Source organism: Erpetoichthys calabaricus, chromosome 5 (genome assembly GCF_900747795.2).
Source record: "Erpetoichthys calabaricus chromosome 5, fErpCal1.3, whole genome shotgun sequence".
Taxonomy (NCBI): domain Eukaryota; kingdom Metazoa; phylum Chordata; class Cladistia; order Polypteriformes; family Polypteridae; genus Erpetoichthys; species Erpetoichthys calabaricus.
This window is the reverse complement of record NC_041398.2, coordinates 69,413,473-69,437,201: the sequence shown is the minus strand read 5'-3', so window position 1 is coordinate 69,437,201 and position 23,729 is coordinate 69,413,473. Positions and strand designations below refer to the sequence as shown.

General features: G+C 37.1%; 1 protein-coding gene across 1 annotated transcript in view; it reads right to left on the bottom strand.

Annotated features, from left to right (window-relative positions):
* The window catches only part of mxd4 (MAX dimerization protein 4), a 49,291-nt gene that overhangs the window by 15,076 nt on the left and 10,486 nt on the right, over positions 1–23,729 (bottom strand). The window lies entirely within an intron of this gene.

Below are 23,729 nucleotides of genomic sequence, written 5' to 3'. Positions count from 1 at the left end.
AGGAGTTTAATTCCTAACTCACTGACTACTTTATTAATTATTATTCATTTGGTTCTTCTCCAGGCAATTCAAGATCTTTGTGTACACCAAAAATGTGCAAGTCAGGTTATCTGGAGACTCTAAAATTAATCTGGTATGAGTAGCTATCTATCCATCCATTTTCTAAACTCATTTTTTCAGGGTCATGAAAAGAGACCATCTAAATTGGCAACATGGGTGTAAGACCGAAATCAAATCCAGACAAAATGCCAGTCCATCACAGGGCACTCTTGTACCATAAGCCATCGCTCAACTTAATATTTAGGAAACTGCATTTCTTTGAAAACATTGGCAGAAAATGCAAACTGCAACCAGACAATGCAGATTCAGTTTCCGAGTATAAATACTCAGCCTTTAATCTGCATGTACATTTCCACCTCAACAAAAATGTCATCCTTTTGGGAAGGCATGAATATTTTTTCCAAGATATACACCTGGCTAATAATATTTTAATCTCCATGCTACGAGGTTTTATCCTCAGAATTCTGTCATACACCTCACTTCACTGAAACTTTTTTGATGTGTACTTAGAAACAAGCCTATGAAGCATAAACTACAACAATCTCTAAGTCATGTGCACAGAAAAATTAATAAATAAGTATTCAAGGAAAAGGGCTTAACTTGTCAGACTTCATTAAAATTGCAAAACACCAAAAACCAGTTTTTAAAGTCCGCCAAGGCAATTTGGAAAAAAAGAGCCTTACGCTCTGCTGCAATTTCCTTGTTAGGCGTTTCAAAGCCTCAGACAGGGGAATGACTTTGGTTTCAAGAGCTGACAGCCAAAGAGGAAAGTCGAAACAAAAACAGAAAAAGCATTGGCCAGGTCAAGGAAATGACGCCAGTCAGACGCAGATGTCTTAAGGCTCGCAGTACGAGATGCTTGATGCTGTTGTTGTCACGCCTGAGTGAATCACAAAGCTGTTTGCAGGAAGAGCCGGTTTCCCTTTGATTGTTTTTGAACCCTGACTTTTAGTATGACTGATAACTGGAAGACGTTTCAGCTTGGTTTATGCAAATAACCTTTACTGTGACAAAAAGGAAACAACAGCAAACATCTAGCACTTGCAAAGGCTTTGTGCAGCAAAACCAACTTCAGAGCAACTTGAAAGGACTTTGGAGGTTTTAAGTTTTCACTAGATACAGGTGCATTTCACAGAGCAACTGTTACTGTTTGAATTTGCTTTTCAAGTAAAGGATTCTTTTTCTATTGCTGTTACAGCACACTCAAATTATGTTTTACTTTACATATTGGAAATCTGTAGAAACCAAAAATGCAACTTATAAAATGACAAACTTTACCTTTCAATGAACCTTGAGCCAGCTTGCCATTCTGTATCTTGAAATCTGACCTCCACCCTCAACCACTTTGGTAACGGCTACTGTCCAGGAAGCATGTGAAACGTGTGGCAGGTGTAATAAGTGAAGGCTGAGTGACACTATGGCATCACTGGGCTGTAACTGTTTTAGGGCTGGCCACTGCTTTAATCATCCCAGCAGAGTAATCAAAGATTGATTCATATTGTGCCTTCCACACCGATCAATGCCACAAAGTAAACTACAATACAAATAATACAATAATAAAAGTGTAATCTTGTGTGTTAGTACAACACAGGAGACACATGAACACAATATTGGAGATAATACATTTGAGATTAAATATTTTTTTAATCCATCATCAATCATGAAACATACACAATTAGAAAGCTAAATCCATTCATTCATCCATTCACTCACTCATATGCCCTACTTGCTTGATGAGGAATTTAATAGTAGAAGAGTGGATTCAAGTGCAGTATACACAGACAATAGGTCAAGACATCCTGACTGTATTGTCAAAGTCTACATCACCAAGCGCCATAAGGAGGTCCTGCCTGGCTTTGCCATAGCAAACAACTCAATATTTATTTGGCAACAAAATGACAGACCCTGAATGTTTATTTACCTATCTAATGCATACTTAACAAAATTCATAGCACTCCAGTGAAGACACTGGGGCTATTGATGTCACTGAACACCAACACCCAAGGTCCTTTTCAGAAGAACATTTCCACCAAGCCCAACGCTACCACACAAAAAATAGTTTCTAAACTGTCCCTACAACTACAGTTGAAGAAAGAAAAACAAAACTGAGACACATAAAAACTTAGTCAGTCAGGTGAGGTGACCTTGTCAGGGTGACACATTTGAGTCATTGTTGATGCACTGGGCGGGAGCTCAACCACAAGTGTCCAGATTATGGACTTCATCCACCACACACTGTTCTGCAGCCTAGTGATATTCCCAGAGGCCATCACGTATATTGCGCAAAATGACCTCACCTGCAGAGTACTGATTGTGAACATAAATAGGCATGGGAGAAAAAAAACAAAACTTTTCTGTTTCACTAAAATAGCTCTTCCTCCCGAAGTATCTATACATCACCACAATCCACTACCATGACAAACAAGATTTTAAAATACATAACTTCACTTTTAATTGGAATCACAAAATGAGTAAATTACAGAACCAGAGAGAAGCATTTACATGTTGTCCCATCCCCACATATGTATAAAGTGCACATGAACCAAGCATACTGTAGAACACAGCAAAACAAAAGAAAACAAATACAATTTAGTAACAAAACAAACAAAAAAAAAAAAACAACTTTCCCTAGTTCTAGGAGACAACTAGTAATAGTCTGATAACTGATGAAATAAAATAATATAACGGACAAGAACAGGGATAAAATATTAGAAAAAAGGGCGAGTGATTAATACTGAGATTAGATTAGATTTATTTATAAAAGCACATTTAAAACAACAGAGGTTGCGCCAAAGTGATGTACAAAAAAAAGCATTAAACTAAACATGATACAAACAATCATGCAAAAGCAGATTAATAAAACAGCCAACACTGCAGCCTCATGGTATCAGGAAAGTTGACTTGAAACCTGGGACTTGCAGTCACATCCCACTTTGATCATGGGAAAAGACTCTTAAAATTAAAATGCTTTATTATTATTATTATAAGCATTTCCTCTGTGTATTCCTTTTCCCTCCCAAATCCCAAATGCGGGAAGGCTAGGCACACTGGTAAGTCTAAATTAGCCCCGTGTAAGCAAGTGAAGATGTGTTGCATCCCATACAGTGCTGGTTCTTTCACTGTACCCAATGCTTTTAGGACAGCCTCTAGTTACCTTCAACCTTGTATTGGAATAAGTGTAAAGCAGAAAATGAAGGGAAAGATTAAGCAAAAGAAACATTAAAACCAGTGGACACTAAGCCACAAGGCAAAAAAAAAAAGCACTCGAGAATGGAAAAAAGAAAATAATAACCTAAATAATCCCATAGGGTACAAAAAAAAAAAAAAGGCAACAAATTATCTTTGAAAATCAAAACACATCTATGGAAGGGTCTCTTTGGAGCACAATGCTGGCACACCTCTTTCACTCAGACAGGCCATGCTAACACCCAATGCAGTAGCTTGTCTTTAGCAAAGGCAGAGGAGTAAGGCCATGAGGATTTAGTGGAGAATCCCATAGTAGCGTGACACATCTTTAGCTACACTAAAACTATCTTTTCAATTAATTTTTGTATTGCACTTTTCATTTTATACAGGCACTGGATACTGCACAAAAAACAGATTTGTTTAAAGAAACCCAACACTAAATAGTTCAAAACTGCTTAACACAAACAAAGCCTAGCAATATCTGTCCACAAAATACCTTCTGAACTATGGCCAGCTGACCATGAAGCGTTCTAACAAGGCTCATCTAATTGGCTGAAACTGACAGCTGCCTGAACGCTACATCTGCAGAACTCCTTCCCGGGTTTTCTACTTGTGCAGTCCAATGCATTATTGCATACAAAGTACGTACTATGCTAAAATTGTAGAGTGTCGCAAGATCTTGTTTTCTGCAAATTAACTAACCAGTTGTCTAACGCATCTGTCAGTCACAGACAACTCCTCACCTAATCAACACATTGTGCCTGTGATACACTATCAATCTTAAAAATGTCTTGAGATGCTGTTTGGTATAGAAAGGAGTTATCAGAAAATAGAAGGCTGTTTGTTATTAGTCCCAATTTTTTGTCCATTTACATAATTATGAAGCTTGAGCCTACCGACGCAAACTATAGAAAAGGAAGTGAAGTTAAGTGAATGTTTCCACTGGGCTAAAACTTCAAAAAGTTTGGAAAAGTCTGGAAAATTTTTTCCTTACTAAAAATGTCTCCCCAGTTTCCTATACAGAGTGTGTATTCATATCCTCCCTTGATGCTTTGAATTTTGGCCACATGCTGACATAGCTACTTCCCCTTGCTTGTATTCTTCCTGAACATCACTGGCCACCGTGTTTTCAGAAAAGCAATTTGATTTTAAAGAAAATATTTAATGCAATAAGCTAAAATAAGCTACTTTAAAAAACAAAACATTCATAGAATGGAGACACTATAAATTTAGACAAAGAAATTTATGACGGATGCATGCGATTCTTGTATGTTATGGTAGCTTTGGGAAAAAAAAAAAAAAACACTATACCGCACACACCATTTCTGCAGTAGAAGGTATTCTACGCTGAAATTAAACAGATTGACGAATTTTCTGTTAACTTTTTTTTTTGCATTCTCCTCAAGGCATTGTCAGCTGCATCTGGTCCCATGGATGCGGAGGAGTTGTATAAAGCAGGCCAGAAAGGGCCTGTAGCACAGAAAAAGAGGTAAAAGACAGGATGCTTATGTGAAAAAAAAGTTGACTGTAGAATTATAGGCTGAAGAAGCTTTTCTGACATTTGGTTCTATATTTGTTAGGGAATTCGGGGTGCAGTGGGGCAGTGGTCACTGTGTTGTGTGTGCAATAATGTTGACTTCACAGACGTCATGGGAAAACAAAGCCCCTCACCTATTTAGTCATAATCTTTCACTGTGGCCCTACTGTTCATTTCAGTTTGCTGCTTTCCTCCTGCCTTGAGCCTAGCCGGCCAATGGAGGTAACTGTCCATTCCCTGGAGTGAGGAAGGGTGGTCTCTTTGACTAGAATGTTGCTTGTGGGGGTCAGCTGAACCACAATCTACTACTGTCTTCACTACTTTTTTACTTATAGACACACTCTGTTAACTGGAGATGGCACATACGTGCAGGTAAGCCTAATGTGCACTTTGACTTGTTGGCCACTAACCTACCTGATGTCCCTATATGAACTTCAATTCTTTAACCTGCTTATTTTCCTTAAAGCAAATGAAGATTGAATTTCCTATCCATCAACTCATAGGATTCCAAACAAAAAGGAGTCTCTCCTCAATATGATGTATGAGCTATCATACATAATTCAAATAAGCCTTTTCCTACAATGCTGAAGGGGTTTTCGCAAAAAGTGAAATACAAAACATGAAACGCAAACCAAAGCAATGCAAATTGTCACTTCATATGGATAATTGACCTCTCTGTGTAATGGAACAATTCAGATTCACTTTGCCAATCTGACTGGTGCATAACATTACATCAGCCAAATAATTGCTGAACCTCCTTCTTGCCATGAAATAATTACTCTCCATTATTCTTCACACGTGAAGCACTTAAAGAATAGAAGCTGAATCAGCAGAGGAATGCCTTCATTCTTTTACATTCTTATATATCAATTGCAGAGTCCCTTTCATGGTGAACATCATCCCAAAGCACTCTGTATACAGTAATCCCTCGCTATATCGCGCTTTGCCTTTCGCGGCTTCACTCCATCGCGGATTTTATATGTAAGCATATTTAAATATATATCGCGGATTTTTCGCTGCTTCGCGGGTTTCTGCGGACAATGGGTCTTTTAATTTCTGGTACATGCTTCCTCAGTTGGTTTGCCCAGTTCATTTCATACAAGGGACGCTATTGGCAGATGGCTGAGAAGCTACCCAGCTTACATTTCTCTTTCTCTTGCGCTGACTTTCTCTGATCCTGACGTAGGGGGATTGAGCAGGGGGGCTGTTCGCACACCTAGACGATACGGACGCTAGTCTAAAAATGCTGAAAGATTATCTTCACGTTGCTATCTTTTGTGCAGCTGCTTCCTGAAACGATATGCTGCACGGTGCTTCGCATACTTAAAAGCTCGAAGGACACGTATTGATTTTTACTTGCTTGTTTTTCTCTGTCTCTCTCTCTCTTTCTGTGCTCTTGACGGAGGGGGTGTGAGCTGCCGCCTTCAACAGCTTTGTGCCGCGGTGCTTCGCATACTTAAAAGCCAAACAGCCCTATTGATTTTCCTCTGTCTTTATGACAGTCTCTGCTCCTGACTCCTTTGAAGAGGAAGATATGTTTGCATTCTTTTAATTGTGAGACAGAACTGTCATCTCTGTCTTGTCATGGAGCACAGTTTAAACTTTTGAAAAAGAGACAAATGTTTGTTTGCAGTGTTTGAATAATGTTCCTGTCTCTCTACAACCTCCTGTGTTTCTGCGCAAATCTGTGACCCAAGCATGACAATATAAAAATAACCATATAAACATATGGTTTCTACTTCGCGGATTTTCTTATTTCGCGGGTGGCTCTGGAACGCAACCCCCGCGATGGAGGAGGGATTACTGTATTACTACTTTATCAGACATGTTTTTAACATTTTTTGGAGAAAGTGATCATCCAATTTTTGAGGCCAAATGTGTGTGTTCAGTTTCTTGTCCAGCTGTTTAACCACAAAGTCACACTTCCTGAAATGTATCACTGCATATTAAAAAACCCCCAACTCTCGCCACTGGAAGCCTGATAGCACAGTTAGACTGACCTTTTGACTTTGAGAATTACAAGTAGAATGGTAATAATTCAAAAGTCATTCAGTATTACATTTAGAAAGATCCACATTTACACAATGGGAGCCTAAGTGTGTAAACAGATTTGCATAGCAAGTCAGCAATGACACCTAACTTCACATCCTTGCTAGCTGGGGATAAACACCTTAACAGCTTATCTGCATTGCCTAAATGTTTTAACGTGTTCTTCAAAAGGGTTTAACTGAAGTGCCAGATACTTAATAGGTAACTAGTGTTGGAATTGATAAAAAAAAAAAAAAAAAAAAAAAAAAATATGCCAATGTTTTCTGCAAAAAAAGGAAAAGATAACGGGCTTAATCAGTGCATTTTGTTCATGAAACATATTGCAAGCAAGCGGCCTTCTTTTCATATATGTCTAAGCTTCTTTTTCAACTTATAATTTAGTAAGACAAAACTGGAGATGCAGAGAACAGGTGGATTACAGTGTGGTACCAATAACTAAATACCATGCATTTATGAGATCCATTTGTCTGTTATAGCAATTAGGGAGTGAGAATCGATATCCAAATATCCAAAGACAAACATAACAAATAGCCAGCAAGAGTTGGCTTTGTTTCGGAGAAACAGAAACAGACACAATGAGAGTGTAACACAGATAAAATGATGTTCTTTTCAGGTGGTGCCATCCTAAACCTTTCAAATCACTCACCCAAGTATTGCAAACAAACATCAGAGAGGCCAACACTCTCACCATTTTAATACTTTCATGCTCTTGCAGGAAACAGAAGCCTAAATGATCTTCTGGCAGGAAGAACAGAAATAGACATGTGGTGGTTTTGCTCCAATATCAGTCTAAAGTCAGTTGAAATAAAAAAGTTTAAGCTTTCCACATTTGACAGTTGCCGGAAGATGAGCTTATCATTGCACTCTCAATGTTCCACATTTAAAATGGCTTCTTCCAGACTTGTTTCCTGCTCTGTGCACAATTCTACAAATAAATACACCAGCCCTCACAATCATGTGTTGGAAAATAGTATAATTTAATTTTAAATAATGGGACCTAGTGGTCATTGCATTTAAACAGTTGTGACTGTGTGACCCCAATCAGAATTTGCTCCAATTATATCCAGCATATAAAAAAGAAAACATCTGTTGCTTGCCTCTACAAATTTACTACAGAACAGCTCTGCACAAAATAAAACACAAATGCACTTAGAAATACTGTAAGATCTTAAGTGCAACTTCCTTGTTTATCAGGAAGTTTACACCACTCAGTGTTGTACGTTTTCATTTTAAATGTGTTCTTTAGAAAGACATTTATATAGTTGGGTTTACATAAGACAAATCTGTGTATATGCACTGGATTGCAACTCGTCAACTGCACTGAAATTCTAGCCAATACAAACACAACTAAAAACTTGCTTACCTCATGGTGGTGGTATTCCTCCAGAATATTAATCTGCTGTTAGTACTGAAAGAATTTTATGCAAATCTAAACAAAAAAAATATCAATATCTTTCAACTGTTACAGTTATACTGACACTGTCCAAAGACTGATGTTCAGAAATTCTTACATTGGTTAACTTGCGTCCACATTTACTTTACAAAAAGCGTAACGAAAATGGACTGTTTCCCCATACCACTATTCGTAGGACATGCTGCTAGATTAAGTGAGCTCTCTCACTAACTATTTTAGAACATGTGCTTATTTAGAGGATGCAGTGTAAATTATGTTTAATCTAAGGCTTGAGAGTATGGCTATTAATAACTAAAAATGTTTGCATACTCTGAAATTTTAATTTTTTTTTATATTTTTACCATATAGTACATTTTTTCACTAGAGGTATACTTCCTTCTCAGTTCTTCTGTATACAATGGCCAGATTTGCTGTGGACTTCCAGACTGAACCGCATTTAAAATTTGTAAGGAATGTTAGTATTTGTGTAAGATATACTGTGCACACCCTAATGTATACTTCCTTGCATGAAAGCTTTACATCAATATTCTCAAAATACTGTTCATAAAATATACATACTATGTTATCTAGTATTTATTATATTTTGAATTGGACAATGCCATGTTAAATGATCAGTAAGGCTCTCTGTAGCGGGACAAATTAACCTGGAGTAGAAGGCAAAGGCATGAGCTTCCAGGACAGAGGAAAAGTAGAACATTATGAGGTCAGATGATAGACAGCATGGTATACAAAAAAGCAAATATAGCTGCGAACATCACAGGGCAGCTATTGCAAAGTGATCAAATCACACCTCCAATCTAACTCGCAGTACGTCTCCTATCCTGCTTATGCTCCAACTGTAAAGTACATTAAAAAAAAAAATCAGATGTACTGTACATCCTTGATCTTTAAGTTGCATTTGATAAGGGTATTTGCTACTGTAAGTATAATAATAATAATAATAATAATAATAAAAATGGCTTGAGCAGATATCCCTTCATTATCCTAAAAACTAAATCATCTTAAAAACTAAGCTCTGGTCTGTCATGTTCCAGATGCTGAAAGCTGCTAAACGTTGTACTATGACAAACTGTTTACACACACAGTATTTTCAGATAAAGACTTCCTGTGACAAATATTTTTTACTCTCTGTTCAGTATTTTTGAGAGACATAAATAATATGGCCACTTGAGACATATAAGATTACTTCTTCAAGCGTATTCTGATCCATCTGTCCACCCAGTCAACTTTGACAGTTCATGATCACTCTGACTGCATACATGACACACTTTGTATTTTTCTTCTTTTTGATTGTCAGTACCCAGAAGGCTGTTTAGGACAGGCAAGTTTCTGAATTACTGTTTGGCCTCCAGTTTTAGGATACAGTCTGATACCAGAGTTTTCCATTTCTCAATCCAAAACAAAAAAGAAATTTAAAGAGAAGATACAACAACATTTTAATGGTCATGTGCAATATTATCTGAAGTAAAATATTTTACAACTTGCTTTATACACTATACTGATTAGAAGACTATTCAATGTGTGCCCAAATACATCTCAAATCTACCTGAAAAGGGAAAAAAATATACCAGTAAGCCATACATGAGAAGGACCGCAGACATGTTTTTCTTCCCACCCTCTGCATGTCATTCTGTTTACTGTTTGGCTAAATTACAGTAAAGAGAGGGAAGCCCTCTGTGAACCAAACTGTGGCTTCCTCAAATGCAAGAGCTAGTTACTGGCGTAGCTAAAGGGTGGGGGGAGCTACACCCTGCTCCCACCACTTTCCCGCACTGTAATAGAGTCCTTGATGGGAAGGATAAAAAAGGAAATGAACCTAAAAGCAGCTCACCCCTGCCTATAAATAAGTCAGGCACAGCAAGAACTGTTACGTCAAAAGTAAACACAGGAGATGAATAACAGGTGTTTTTATGATGTTACAGGTTGTAGGCCTAAATGGTGTGTTTTTTTGTTTGTTTTTTTGCTGAGCAACCTCAGAGTTAAATGCACTAAATTTCTAGGAAAAGTTGTAAGTCTAGAAAAGCTGCATGTCTGGTTTTCAAGCACTCAAATCAATTTTCATTTTCTCAACCCTTTTTATTTATAATAATATACTTCTTGTTTGCTCATTTTAAGCTTGAGTAACTTTCTATCAGCGTCTTCACTGTGCAGTTTGCATGATGACCTCCTCACACCCATGTGGATTTCTGTGGAATGTCATTTACCCATCCTACATGAACAGTGACAAAAATGTGTCTGTGTTTTAAAAAATTAACTATGAAATTCAGTTGTGACAAAAAGAAACTCGGTAACACTTTTGGTATCCGTAATAAGCAACTACTGTACTAACAATCTGCATGGTATAAAAATATTGTAAGACTTTTTAACATGGTATAAAACAATGAAAAACGAGCAGCATATTTCAAGAGCTGCGGTGGGTTGGCACCCTGCCTGGGATTGGTTCCTGCCTTGTGACCGGTGTTGGCTGGGATTGGCTCCAGCAGGCCCCCATGACCTTGTGTTCGGATTCAGCGGGTTGGAAAATGGATGGATGGATGGATGGATATTTCAAGAGTCATATTACTGTTAATGATAATTTATTATTGTTAATAAAAAAGTTCAAGACATATATTTATAGACTGTAAATTGCTACAGTATAATGAATACCTAAACTAAAGTGTGACCAGAAATTCAGAAGACTTGTAGTCCAGGTCACTGTTTGAAACTAATTAGTCTGACGGACACTAAATGGAGCAACTAAAAACTCAAGCTTCTCTATTCCCTTAGAGTGGTGATTCCCAACGTGGGGCAATTTGATTTTTTAGGGGGACATTCGAGAATTTAGGTACGTTAAACAATTTATAAAATGAAAAAACAGAAATTCACTGTTAAAAATGATAGAAAAAAACAAACAAATTATTTTTATTTTTTACAGAGACATTTATATATTTATATGAACATAGAAGGAATGGTGAAAACCCTTTAATTTATGATTTTACAACCAGCTTAGGTTTTTCTACATAGAAATTGTTTTTACCATTAAAATAATATGAATTGTAATAACAATTATAAAATTTTGCAATATAACAAAAATATAAAATGATCAAAATATTACAGAAAAAGCCATCATTAAAGTTATTTTATATTTATAAATATCACATCTCTTCTGTATTTTCATATTACTTCATATTATATTATTTTTTTAAACAATTTCTTAGTTATTTTTTTGTCAGTACTACAACTACAACATGTTTCCATGTTCTTTGGAAGCTTGTTTAGACCAAATTAATGACATTATGGGCTTCCTCCACGTGAGTAGGAGTTCACTTTTTGAATAGGTAATAATAAGAATAAGGCATATGTTACATGATTTTAGAGAGGCCTAGGTGGGGCATGGCCAAAAAAAGGTTGGGAACCACTGCCTTAGAGTTTTAACAGAGACCTCTTCTCCACACACTGCCCTGTTCTCCACTTTGTTGTTATTGTGCTCAGATATTGATTCACTATCTGGCTACCCTCATGTTGCAACATCAGAGCTGCTCCCATAACATTGAAAACTATTTTTTCAACCCACAAATAATATTTCAACAACAGCATAGCATGGCTCTGTTGGGTTTCTTCCTTGTTATCCAGTCAAGCCTGTTCTACATATTAATATACAACGTACCCTGCATACCAGAGTATAAAAAACAGCACTAGTTCACTCAATTACCCACTGGCTATTTACAATGTTTTGCAGATGAATAACAGGGAAATCCTTTAATCTCTGGCTCTTGTTCTCTGAAGATGTGGTTTCTAATAATGGAGCCCTTTTTAAAATTTTGGTCTCACACAAAAGAATAAGGCCATAGTGCGTACAGTATATGGAGGAATAACATATTTTCCTCCCTTCGAGAAATGGTATAATGTGTAAATGGAGCCACTACCTTGCACTCTGCTGTAACCACAGCAAACACTTAAACCCCGTAGCTCCACCCAACAACCCACCATACAAACATAAAGCATCCCAGGTTTTTTAATGTTGTTTTTGGAGATAAAATTCAACATGACACAGAACCAATGCTGACACTGTCACAATCTAAACTGCAGGAAACAGTTAACAAGCTATGTTCAAACTGGTGGAACACAGTATTTTCCATTGATCCTTAACTTATAACTTGAGCAGGTGGGAGCAGAAGGGAAAAAAATAAAAATTACAGACTCTTACTATGTTAGGAAATAAAATGGCACAACATGATAAACTGTCTGCAGAGTCCTCTATAAGAACCATCCTCTGATGCTGTACATGTGAAATTAAAGTAACCAACATTGTGGGCTTTGCTCCTTCATTTTTATTTCTATTAGTTCCTGTTTTGTGGTAAATTACCAAAAAGGAGCTTATATCTCTGGACTCGCTGGCATACTTGCTCTTGATCAACTAATCCCAAGGAAGAGGTTGTACTTTTGTTCCCCCTCCCGATGCAGTCACCTCTATTATTTTACTTTCAGGTAGTCTCTTTGCTTATAGGCTGGGGAAAGACAACTGCTGGCAGATTTTGCACTCACATAGGTGGCTGACTGCCAGACTATGAAGCTGATCCTCCCTGATGCCAACCAAATGGAATTGAGAGTCTCCTCATATAATGCCTACAGTGATATTTTAATATCTCAAAGCATTTTATTGTTACAGTCAAACCAACAAGTCCTGAGTCTTATGCCAAAAGAAAAATTCTGATGTTTTCACAGGTTTTTACTGTCTTATTACTGTCCTGTAACCATTCCCATTTACACCCTATACAACAGGCTTCCCTGCGGTGGGTTGGCACCCTGCCCGGGATTGGTTCCTGCCTTGTGCCCTGTGTTGGCTGGGATTGGCTCCAGCAGACCCCCGTGACCCTGTGTTCGGATTCAGCGGGTTGGAAAATGGATGGATGGACAACAGGCTTCCAGTACAATACCAGCAGTTGCCACTTTCAGAAATTTTCAGATGACTCCTCCATCATAGGCTGTGTTAATAATGGAGATGAATCAGGGATTCAGATGAGTACAGGGAGGATGTGGAAGACTTTGTCTTGTTGTGCGGGAAGACACACCTGCAACTCAACATTAGCATGACAGAAGAGCCAGTGGTGGACCTCCAGCATGCCAAACAGCCAGGAGGAGGACGTGGAAGTGGTGTAAAACTACATGCACCAGGGGGTTTGTTTAAACAACAAACTGGACTGGTCTGGCAACACTGTGGCTCTGTACAAGAAGGGCAAGAGCAGACTGCACTTACCAAGGAGACTCGAGTCTTTTAGTGTATGCAGGAAGTCGCTGTCCTATCAGTCTATAGTAGCTAGTGTGTTGTTCTATACTGCAGTCTCCTAAGGAAGAAACTTGAGCTCAAAAGATGTTCAGTGCCTAAACAAACTTATCAGTAGAGCCTACTCAATCCCAGAACTAACCCTGGACACACCAGAAGCTGTTGTGGAAAAAAGGTTGGAGGCAAAATTGGATGCCATCACGAAAAAACCCCTCCACCTCCTCCAGAAGGCACTGTCTTGAAGCACACCACAGTGTGCTAAAAGTACCTCTGGGGATCTTTACTGCCCAATGCTATCGGGGAATTTAATGCTTCCTCTTGACACCCCAAATTAAATGTGGATGCCCTTTTTGTTAATTTTTCACTATATAATGATTGTATTATTTGTCTGTATCCTTGTTTTTTACATTTCTGCCAATGTATGTATCTAAATATCCCCTTGAGATTAATAAAGTTTATCTAATCTGATCTAGTCTAATCTAATAATAAATTAAAATATGAAGCTTATAGTTCATGTGACCACATATTTTAACTTTATGGCATGTTTTACCACAAATACAAATAACAGGTTGCAAAGCATCTAAAAGGCTCCAGGTAAGCCATAATGAACCTGGGTATTTAAATAAAGGGCATCCTACTTCTAAAAATCTTGTGCAACTGGGAAATATCTGCATTTATTTGCAAGGCATTCAACATGCTTGCCAACTTCTCTTCTTTCACTTTTCAGATTTGCAGACTTTGCAATGGATAACAGATTCAAAAGGGTAACTACTTGTGCCTTCATGCTGTTGACCAAATACAGCTGATCACTTGGCTTCACAACTACACAAGCCACTGCATGCAAAAAGCTGAGTCACTTGCCACAGGAAGCCTGAGTGATGTGCATGTCCCCCACATTTTTCGGATTCTTGTGTTGTTTTTTTTTTTCTGTAATTCTGAAAGAGCTATATGCTTTCTGCTTTGACCAAAGTCTCAGATTACCCACCCCCACTGGGCAATGTATTTTTCCTCCGGAAGTATTAAAAGGTAGAGAGATTACTCTGCAAATTTCATAATATTCTGACATGCACCAGAAGAAATGTCATTCTGCTTCTACTATCTCCTATTAATGTCATACATCAAAGTATGGACTTAAAAAAATTCTTTAATTTTCATCTTTTGTGTAGGTTACACACCACAAAAAGCACACTAACACATGCACTGCACCGTTAAAACAATTCTAATATGAGTTCTTTTGTACATCTTAAATATTACACTCTGGGTTATAGAAATGTGTACCAAGTATGCTGGATACATTTCATTAAATTTAACAATGAAAAAAAAAACAAAAATCTTTATAAGACATACAAAATGTCATTGGTTCAGCACTGTAGGACTCTATAGGTGTGACCTTTGCACCAGTGCCTCATCGACAGTTGCAAATACAACCCAGTTTGAAGTATTTTAGAGTGGGATCCTTGATGGCTGTATTCTCCTCAACTACATGCAACTTGCTGAATGTACCCATTTGCTAAACTAGATAAATTGATGAAACCTGAAAGCAGGCATTGGTGCCAGAGGTGTGGATAAAGGAGGTAATGCAAAAATCAAGGACAGACTCTCAGTCTGCTTCATTACCGTTTCATTCTGCATTATGTGGATTTAGAATGTTATCTTACTGATTTGTTTTGCTAAATAGCTGGGCTAATGCCAACAATGAATTACTGGAGTATATCCAATAGGAGTTACTTGCTTTCTATTTGTTGTATGGGTTTTTAGTCTTTGACCTGTGTTTGGTATAGACATGAGGTTTAATGTATTAAATAACATTTCTGTGGTTTTCCATAATAAGCAAGGCTTGAAGAGATCCTGTTGTTGACTACACCATTTCACAAGTGCATTTCTCCACCTACCTAAAGCATCAATCAGTGCACCTTCCACAAAACAGAAGTCCATTTCATATGTTTTAATCCCTGCCCCACTTTTAACACCCACTGGGTTCTGCTTACAGTTTATTGTGAATGCCATTTCTAACGGGAATCACTTCTTTAAAACAATTTGCACACAGTCCCTTTTTTGTGTTTTGTTTTCCATTTCATTTTGTAGCATGTCAGTCAATCCATTAAATTGGGTTTTACCACAAAAATACCCTAAATCTTCATCCTGTTTTGTGTTCATCTTTAAAAGTGTGTAGAATTATATATGAACTGCAGGTAATAAGTGAACTTACCTTTAAAGAACAATACCCACAGTGATGTGTGGTTCAACATGACTGCGAGTTGACACTGGCTTCAACCCCTTTTCACTGTTTATGTACTGTATATTTAAAGCTGGCGATTTGAAACAGAGAGGGTGAGCAGGAAAAAGTGGTGTCTTATTCTGCGCTTGTTCAATGGCAGAGAGAATAAATAAGTGAGAAATAGATGTCATTTCAATCACTTTGAGGTGGAATGGTGAATGAGTGTTAAGAAATTCATTTGAGCTACACAGCATTAACAAGTGTTTCAACAAAGAAGTGACATGCCTGTAAGTATTATTTACGATTAATACATGTGTTTTGGTCAGAAAAATATAAACAAGTATATTACATTGGTATCCACTGGAAAACTCGGAATTTTTAATTATACCATGACATGGTTTTTTGGCTCTACTGTCTATTCCTACTTAATGGCCTACCACTGTGGTTTAGAATAACAGGGTTTCATGGCTAAATTTAACTGGGTTCTCAAGATTTTATAAAACATGTTGACCCAAATGAACATTTGGTCTATACGTGAGTACACTCTGCAGACCTAAAAATGCAGAACACTTGTACTCTAGTATGGCAATTACAGTAGTACAGAATACGCAAAAGCTCTCATGTAACACTTTAAGTAGGACAACCACGGTTAGAAATATGGGGCACTAGGAGCCTATCCAGAGCCGGAAGCAAAAATGACAGGCATTGATGCAATTAGCTGGCCCTCAGTCATGGAACTGGCAAACAACAGCATAAGGCAGGAGAAACAATTTTCCCAAAGAGAGAAAGTGGCGATAAAACAGAAGTAAAGTGCATATGTAGGAGATACAAGAAAACTACTCCTTCAGACAAAAACGTCTCATTCATCATAAAGGTTTATGAAGTTCATGGCCCTCATTCATCCTATGCAAACCAAATAATGACTCCCTCATTTTTATAGACTGGTGCCATTTTGTTCTGGGCTCAGATAATGGTGGCAGGTGGCATCGGGGGGTGAAGCCTTCATTATATACCCAAATATCAGGTCACGTATAATGGTTTCTGATGATCAGTTTAAACAAAGACTATTTAATGTTACCTAATTTTACTGTATTTCCATTGAGGGATGCACTGGGAGTGCTCCCGTTCCTGTTTGTTGCAGAGTGATTGTTTCTTTATTTGCATCCTTCAAAGGCAACAGCCCTAATCTGATTAACTCCATTTATCATAAAACCCACCCCTATTAATGATGCCATTTAACTGTTGTTGTTGTCCACCTCCCTCTCAGATGAGAGCTGTTCACCTTACAGCTGTGATCAAGTTCATCCTCAAGTACATCCTCATCCTCACTTCTCTACATTTTTTAAATTACAGCCTGGGGCCGTATGGGAGTCTTTAAATACTTAGCCCACTACCTGGCAGGGGCAGGTGGTTGAAAAGCAGGTGTGCCACAGCTTTGACAACTAGCAAAACATGGAATTGGCCTGTCTCAGAAGTGCCAGAGTTTTGTTTTTCTTTTTTTACTGCAGGTGCAGACTACAACCCAAGACAGTCTAGTTACAGTATGCGTCACATTGGCTGGGAACTCAAATACACTTCTAAAACTATTTCCTTTTTAGTTTCACAACCCAGATCATGAAATGATGACAAACTGCTTTCATTCATGGGAACAGCCCTTTTTAAAAAAAAAAAAAAAAAAAAAAAAAAAACACAGACATTCTAACATGCAGTCACTCGTCACTCTAGACTTTATTTACAATGGCGCCAGTTTTTTTCCAAGGAATATATTTCATAGACTGCAGACTAGAAACCACCCCCTTCCACCCTCGTTCCTATGAAAGAAAACATAATGTCAAATGATACAATCATAGTAAAGAGAGTCAAAACAAAGATACAAAGATACAAAAGTGCACGATTAACATCTGACAAAAGGGTAGCACTACCTGTAAGAGCCAAATCTCTTAAGTGAATGGTAAATTCATAGAGATTTTTGCTTGGTTTAAATTTATAAAGAATGTAGCATTAATAAAGTGAATGGAATATACATCTATACACCCTACAAGCTAGTAAGTAATAGAATGTTCTAGCTCTGTGTAACAATAGAATAACTGGAAGATTATAGTTAGCTAGAAAGGAACATGAAATGCAAGACAGAGAGGCATTAAGGACAAATAGGTTTGTGATTGTTAGGTTGCCATTTTTGCAGTCCTAATCAGTGTGATATATATATAAATGTTAAGAAATGTAACCTAGACACTTAAGCCTTAAATGGAACGTCACAAACAAAAACTTTCTTCTTTTTTGTGTGTTTATTATCAGCTTTCTTACTTATTTTTTGTGTGAACTGTTTGCTTTGAATTTCAAAACAAAAACTTTTGAAATGAAGGCACTTGAACTGTAGAATTTTTTTTTGTTGTACAACAAGTCATACCATCTGCTAGAATGCATTTTTGGCAGGTGCACTTTGAACAATTTGAAAATCCTTGACAAACACAGCTACATACTAAATCCTCTTCTATTATGGGGGTTAAGAGGAAATTCCTCTGGGGGGATGGCTAGCCCCACTTGGTTTCAATAATGAGCCACATAAAGATGTGCACATTTATTACAAAAGCTTACCCACTCATTATAGGTACTAGCTTTGGTTATGTCAGAACTGCAGGTGTCATATCTTATCCCAGTAGTATTATGGAAGGCAAGACCGAATTTTGGATTGGCAGACAATTTGGCACACAAACCTGAGCCGATACCGAGTCCTACACAAGCTTTGAGGAGATTGCCAAGAAAACAGAATACTGGAGAAAAAGCCACACATATACAGTACTGTGAGAACATGTACATTTCCTACAGAATGTGAAAAAGATGCAATCTCAGCCTCTTAGAACTGTGAGTCAGAAGTAATAAGCTCTCCACTACTATATTGTATTCTATATTTGTGATTGGGGATTAAAACTTAAAAGCACAAGTTCAATATTTTGGAGGTAAAAGTTATTTTTTCCATAATCAGGTCATTATGTACCTCCTTACAATCGTGGTCTATGCTTCACTTGCGACAACACATTTCCTGATTAAATTAAATTAACATATGCTATGATTTGGAGTAGGTGGAGTGAGACTTGTGATTTTTGTACTTTCTGAAAAATATCCCCTATAAGAAAAAATAATCAATAAAAAGGAATGAGAACAGAAAACATTCATTTGGTAAATGGCACCTTGGGTGTCCAGCATTGGTCTTACCATGACCCTCTTTGTTTCTTGAATTTGAAAGGATATGATAGTTTTGTTTTTAATAAAGAAAACTCTGAAAGGACATCATTCATTTAACCCAAACCTTCAACCTGAAATGGGTATAAAGTGGTGAGCAATGACATCATAACTGGAAATGCTAACTTCATAACACATGAATGACACACTGGCCGAGTGATGTGTCCCATTTGATTATGTTGGCCAAGTGGATGTGCAGGCTAATCTTAGTTTGCATCAAAGAAGACCAAAGCCACTTTAGCCGAAAGGGTTTTAGTTATTCCCTATCCTTTATTTCCTAAAATAATATATATATATATTATATTAATATAATATAATATAATATAATATAATATAATATAATATAATATATATATATATATATATATATATATATATATATATATATATATATATATATATATATATATATATATATATATATATATACACATATATACCCCGTGACCCTGTGTTCGGATTCAGCGGGTTGGAAAATGGATGGATATACATACATACATACATACATACATACATACATACATACATACATACAATCCGCGATATATATTTAAATATGCTTACATATAAAATCCGCAATTGAGTGAAGCCGTGAAAGGCGAAGCGCGATATAGCGAGGGATTACTGTATATATATCCACAGTTAGGTCCATAAATATTTGGACAGAGACAACTTTTTTCTAATTTTGGTTCTCTACATTACCACAATGAATTTTAAATGAAACAACTCAGATGCAGTTGAAGTGAAGTGCAGACTTTCAGCTTTAATTCAGTGGGGAGAACAAAACGATTGCATAAAAATGTGAGGCAACTAAAGCATTTTTTAACACAATACCTTCATTTCAGTGGCTTAAAAGTAATTGGACAATTGACTCAAAGACTATTTCATGGGTAGGTGTGGGCAAGTCCGTCATTATGTCATTATCAATTAAGCAGATAAAAGGCCTGGAGTTGATTTGAGGTGTGGTGCTTGCATGTGGAAGATTTTGCTGTGAACAGACAACATGCGGTCAATGGAGCTCTCCATGCAGGTGAAAGAAGCCATCCTTAAGCTGCGAAAACAGAAAAAACCCATCCGAGAAATTGCTACAATATTACGAGTGGCAAAATCTACAGTTTTGTACATCCTGAGAAAGAAAGCAAGCACTGGTGAACTCAAAATGCAAAAAGACCTGGATGTCCACGGAAGACAACAGTGGTGGATGATCGCAGAATCATTTCCATGGTGAAGAGAAACCCCTTCACAACAGCCAACCAAGTGACCAACACTCTCCAGGGGTAGGCGTATCGATATCCAACTCTACCATAAAGAGAAGACTGCATGAAAGTAAATTCAGATGGTGCACTGCAAGGTGCAAGCCACTCATAAGCCTCAAGAATAGAAAGGCTAGATTGGACTTTGCTAAAGAACATCTAAAAAAGCCAGCACAGTTCTGGAAAAACATTCTTTGGACAGATGAAACCAAGATCAACCTCTACCAGAATGATGGCAAGAAAAAAGAATGGAGAAGGTGTGGAACAGCTTATTATCCAAAGCATACCACATCATCTGTAAAACACGGTGGAGGCAGTGTGATGGCTTGGGCGTGCATGGCTGCCGTGTGGCACTGAAACACTAGTGTTTATTGATGATGTGACACAGGACAGAAGCAGCCGAATGAATTCTGAGGTGTTCAGAGATATACTGTCTGCTCAAATCCAGCTAAATGCAGTCAAATTGATTGGGCGGCATTTCATGATACAGATGAACAATGACCCAAAACATACAGCCAAAGCAACCCAGGAGTTTATTAAAGCAAAGAAGTGGAAAATTCTTGAATGGCCAAGTCAGTCACCTGATCTTAACCCAATTGAACATGCATTTCACTTGTTGAAGACTAAACTTCGGACAGAAAGGCCCACAAACAAACAGCAACAGAAAGCCGCTGCAGTAAAGGCCTGGCAGAGCAATAAAAAGGAGGAAACCCAGCATCTGGTGATGTCCGTGAGTTCAAGACTTCAGGCTGTTATTGCCAGCATTTTATTTCCAGTTATTTAATTTGTCCAATTACTTTTCAGCCCCTGAAATGAAGGGATTGTGTTAAAAAAAAATGCTTTAGTTGCCTCACGTTTTTATGCAATCGTTTTGTTCACCCCACTAAATTAAAGCTGAAAGTCTGCACTTCAACTGCATCTGAGTTGTTTCATTTAAAATTCATTGTGGTAATGTACAGAACCAAAATTAGAAAAAAGTTGTCTCTGTCCAAATATTTATGGACCTAACTGTATGTATGTATGTATGTATGTATGTATATATATATATATATATATATATATATATATATATATATAAAAAATGCAGAATGTGACATAAAGTTCATAATCCTACATAAATGAGGATTTTATATCTGTTCATTTTCTTTTATTTTTGCTCTGAATTCTGGTGATAAACTTAATGTCTCAATATTATTTGCTCTTTTAACAACATACTGTATACAAAAAAAAAGTGTAAAAATATCTAACCTTTATATTGCCATGTACTGTATGCCCCTCAGCATGTACCCTCACATTGTTGGCACACACAGGCATCTGTCAAGGGATACCAGAACAGACCACTGACTCTTGCTGAAAACAAATGTTACAGTTTCTCACTGAATGGAGGAAATCTTGAAGAAACATTCATAATTTAAAGTAGCTTTTACTATACCCTAAATTTACATCTAACCTTGAAAAAGATGGTCCAAGAACTTTCTCATTATTATTATTTGCACTTTGTTTTTTAATAGCAATCCCTTCAGAAGCCACACACTGTGGAGCCAAAGACACATTTCACTCAAGACAATTTGCTGGCTTGGCTCTCTCTGAATGAAATTGGGCGGAGTTTAAATCTTTAACTACTTGAGGGAGAAACAAAAATATGCACCACCACTATTTCTGGCTTTCGTTTCTTCGCATGTCAAGGTACAGGATATGTCTGTACATGCCTGTAAGGGTGCTGACTAATCATCACTGCCATGTGACTATACACATTGCATAGCCACATATGCCTCACTGTTTCATAATTAGTTGCTGAGTAAAACAAAAAAAAAATAAAGGCCATAAAACCACAATATCATAAAAACAACCGATATTGAGCATGGAAATGTAATATTGTCAATTCCTTAATCCCTTTCATCTATTTTATGACACATACAGATGCATGTTTCTAAATTACTTGAGACTAGTAACAGTTAAATGGAACAATGATTACTGTTGCTGCAATTTAGTTTTAGGGACTTGGGTTCAAATTTTAGTGCTATCACTAAATTAGATTGAGCAGGTTCAATAATGGATGGAAAGATGAACAGTTACATCGCAGACATTAGTAAACCAATATGAAAACCTTTACCACCTTTATTGCCAGATCAGATACTATGTCTATTAAATTAGACATTAGCCTACAAGAAGCATAGCAAGAATTGATAGAGGAGTACAATACTATAGGTTTTAGACACTCGCTGTATTTCTAAAGAGATACTGGAACTGCTTTACAATGCAGTATTCTAACAGATAAGGTGTTCACCCTTATTATAGAGTACATTATCACGCACAACACACACTCATATGGGGGAAACCTATAGTTGCCAATTAACCTGACAAGCATGTATTTGGGGTGTGGGAAGAAAAAAAAAGTGTACCTTAAATATCACCAGGAATATCACCTTAGGATTTTACAAAGTTTATGTAGAACTATTATGACACCATTTGAAGGAAAAAAGCCCCATCATAAACCACTGCTCGAGTCTATAGTCTATCTGTACTTAACTTACATATGATTATTGAACATTAATAGATAGTCACTAATTACTGAGTTTTCACTTTAAAATAAAAGCAAGCTGCATTATACACTCAGCAAATGCATAAACCTGTTGCTTTGAGCATTTCTCTGCTTTAGTGCTATCCTATTTGGCTGAACAGAAATCAAAATAAAAAGCATTGATGAGGGTACAAATAGATGTTAGGCCCTAACCACAACTATACATGCTTATACAGTGTAGGCATTCCTGAAGCTGTATTGTTCTAAAATTCTGTGAGAGTCCTTCTGTACTAAACTCACAGCTAATCTGGTTGAGTAAGTGCTGAATTAACATTCATCTACATTGTGTTTCTTCTACAATCTGAAAAATACTTCAGCATATAAATCCAAAGCTTTTACAGGACATTTCAACCACTCAAAAAAATGCTATTTTCCATGACCAAAAATTTCTACTACAGTGATGTCTATTCCCTCAAAAAGGTACATGTACTGAATAAAAACATGGGTGATAGAGTTGTTAAAAAAATTGTGTTTTTAAACAAGTAAACTGTTCAATTTTACAAACTTCCAAATGTATTTGTGAAGTCTACCAGAAGGCTTTCACCCTGATCAAAAAAAACACATTTTTCCTTGAATAAGTTCTTGGAGTTCTAGTGTCTGTCTGGGATAGTAAAGTAAGTTGACTTTTCTGTTATCAGCCCTGCAAACAAAAATCACAGCAGGTTTCAAAACAAGGACAAAATAAAAAACACACACAAACCTAAATTGTTACTCTTCATTAACTAGAGATCATTTGAAGCAAAATGGACAAGGTGGAGGAAACACCGTGGTGAAAGGGTGTGAATTTTCATAAACCAGAAATAGATTGTCCAGGACATAGCACTGGCATATTGGGTTGTGGGGCAGAAGAAAAAAAAAAAAGTGCCCCCCCCCCACCCCCCATGTCCAAAGTGTTATACAGCTAACAAAAAAAAAAAACAACTTA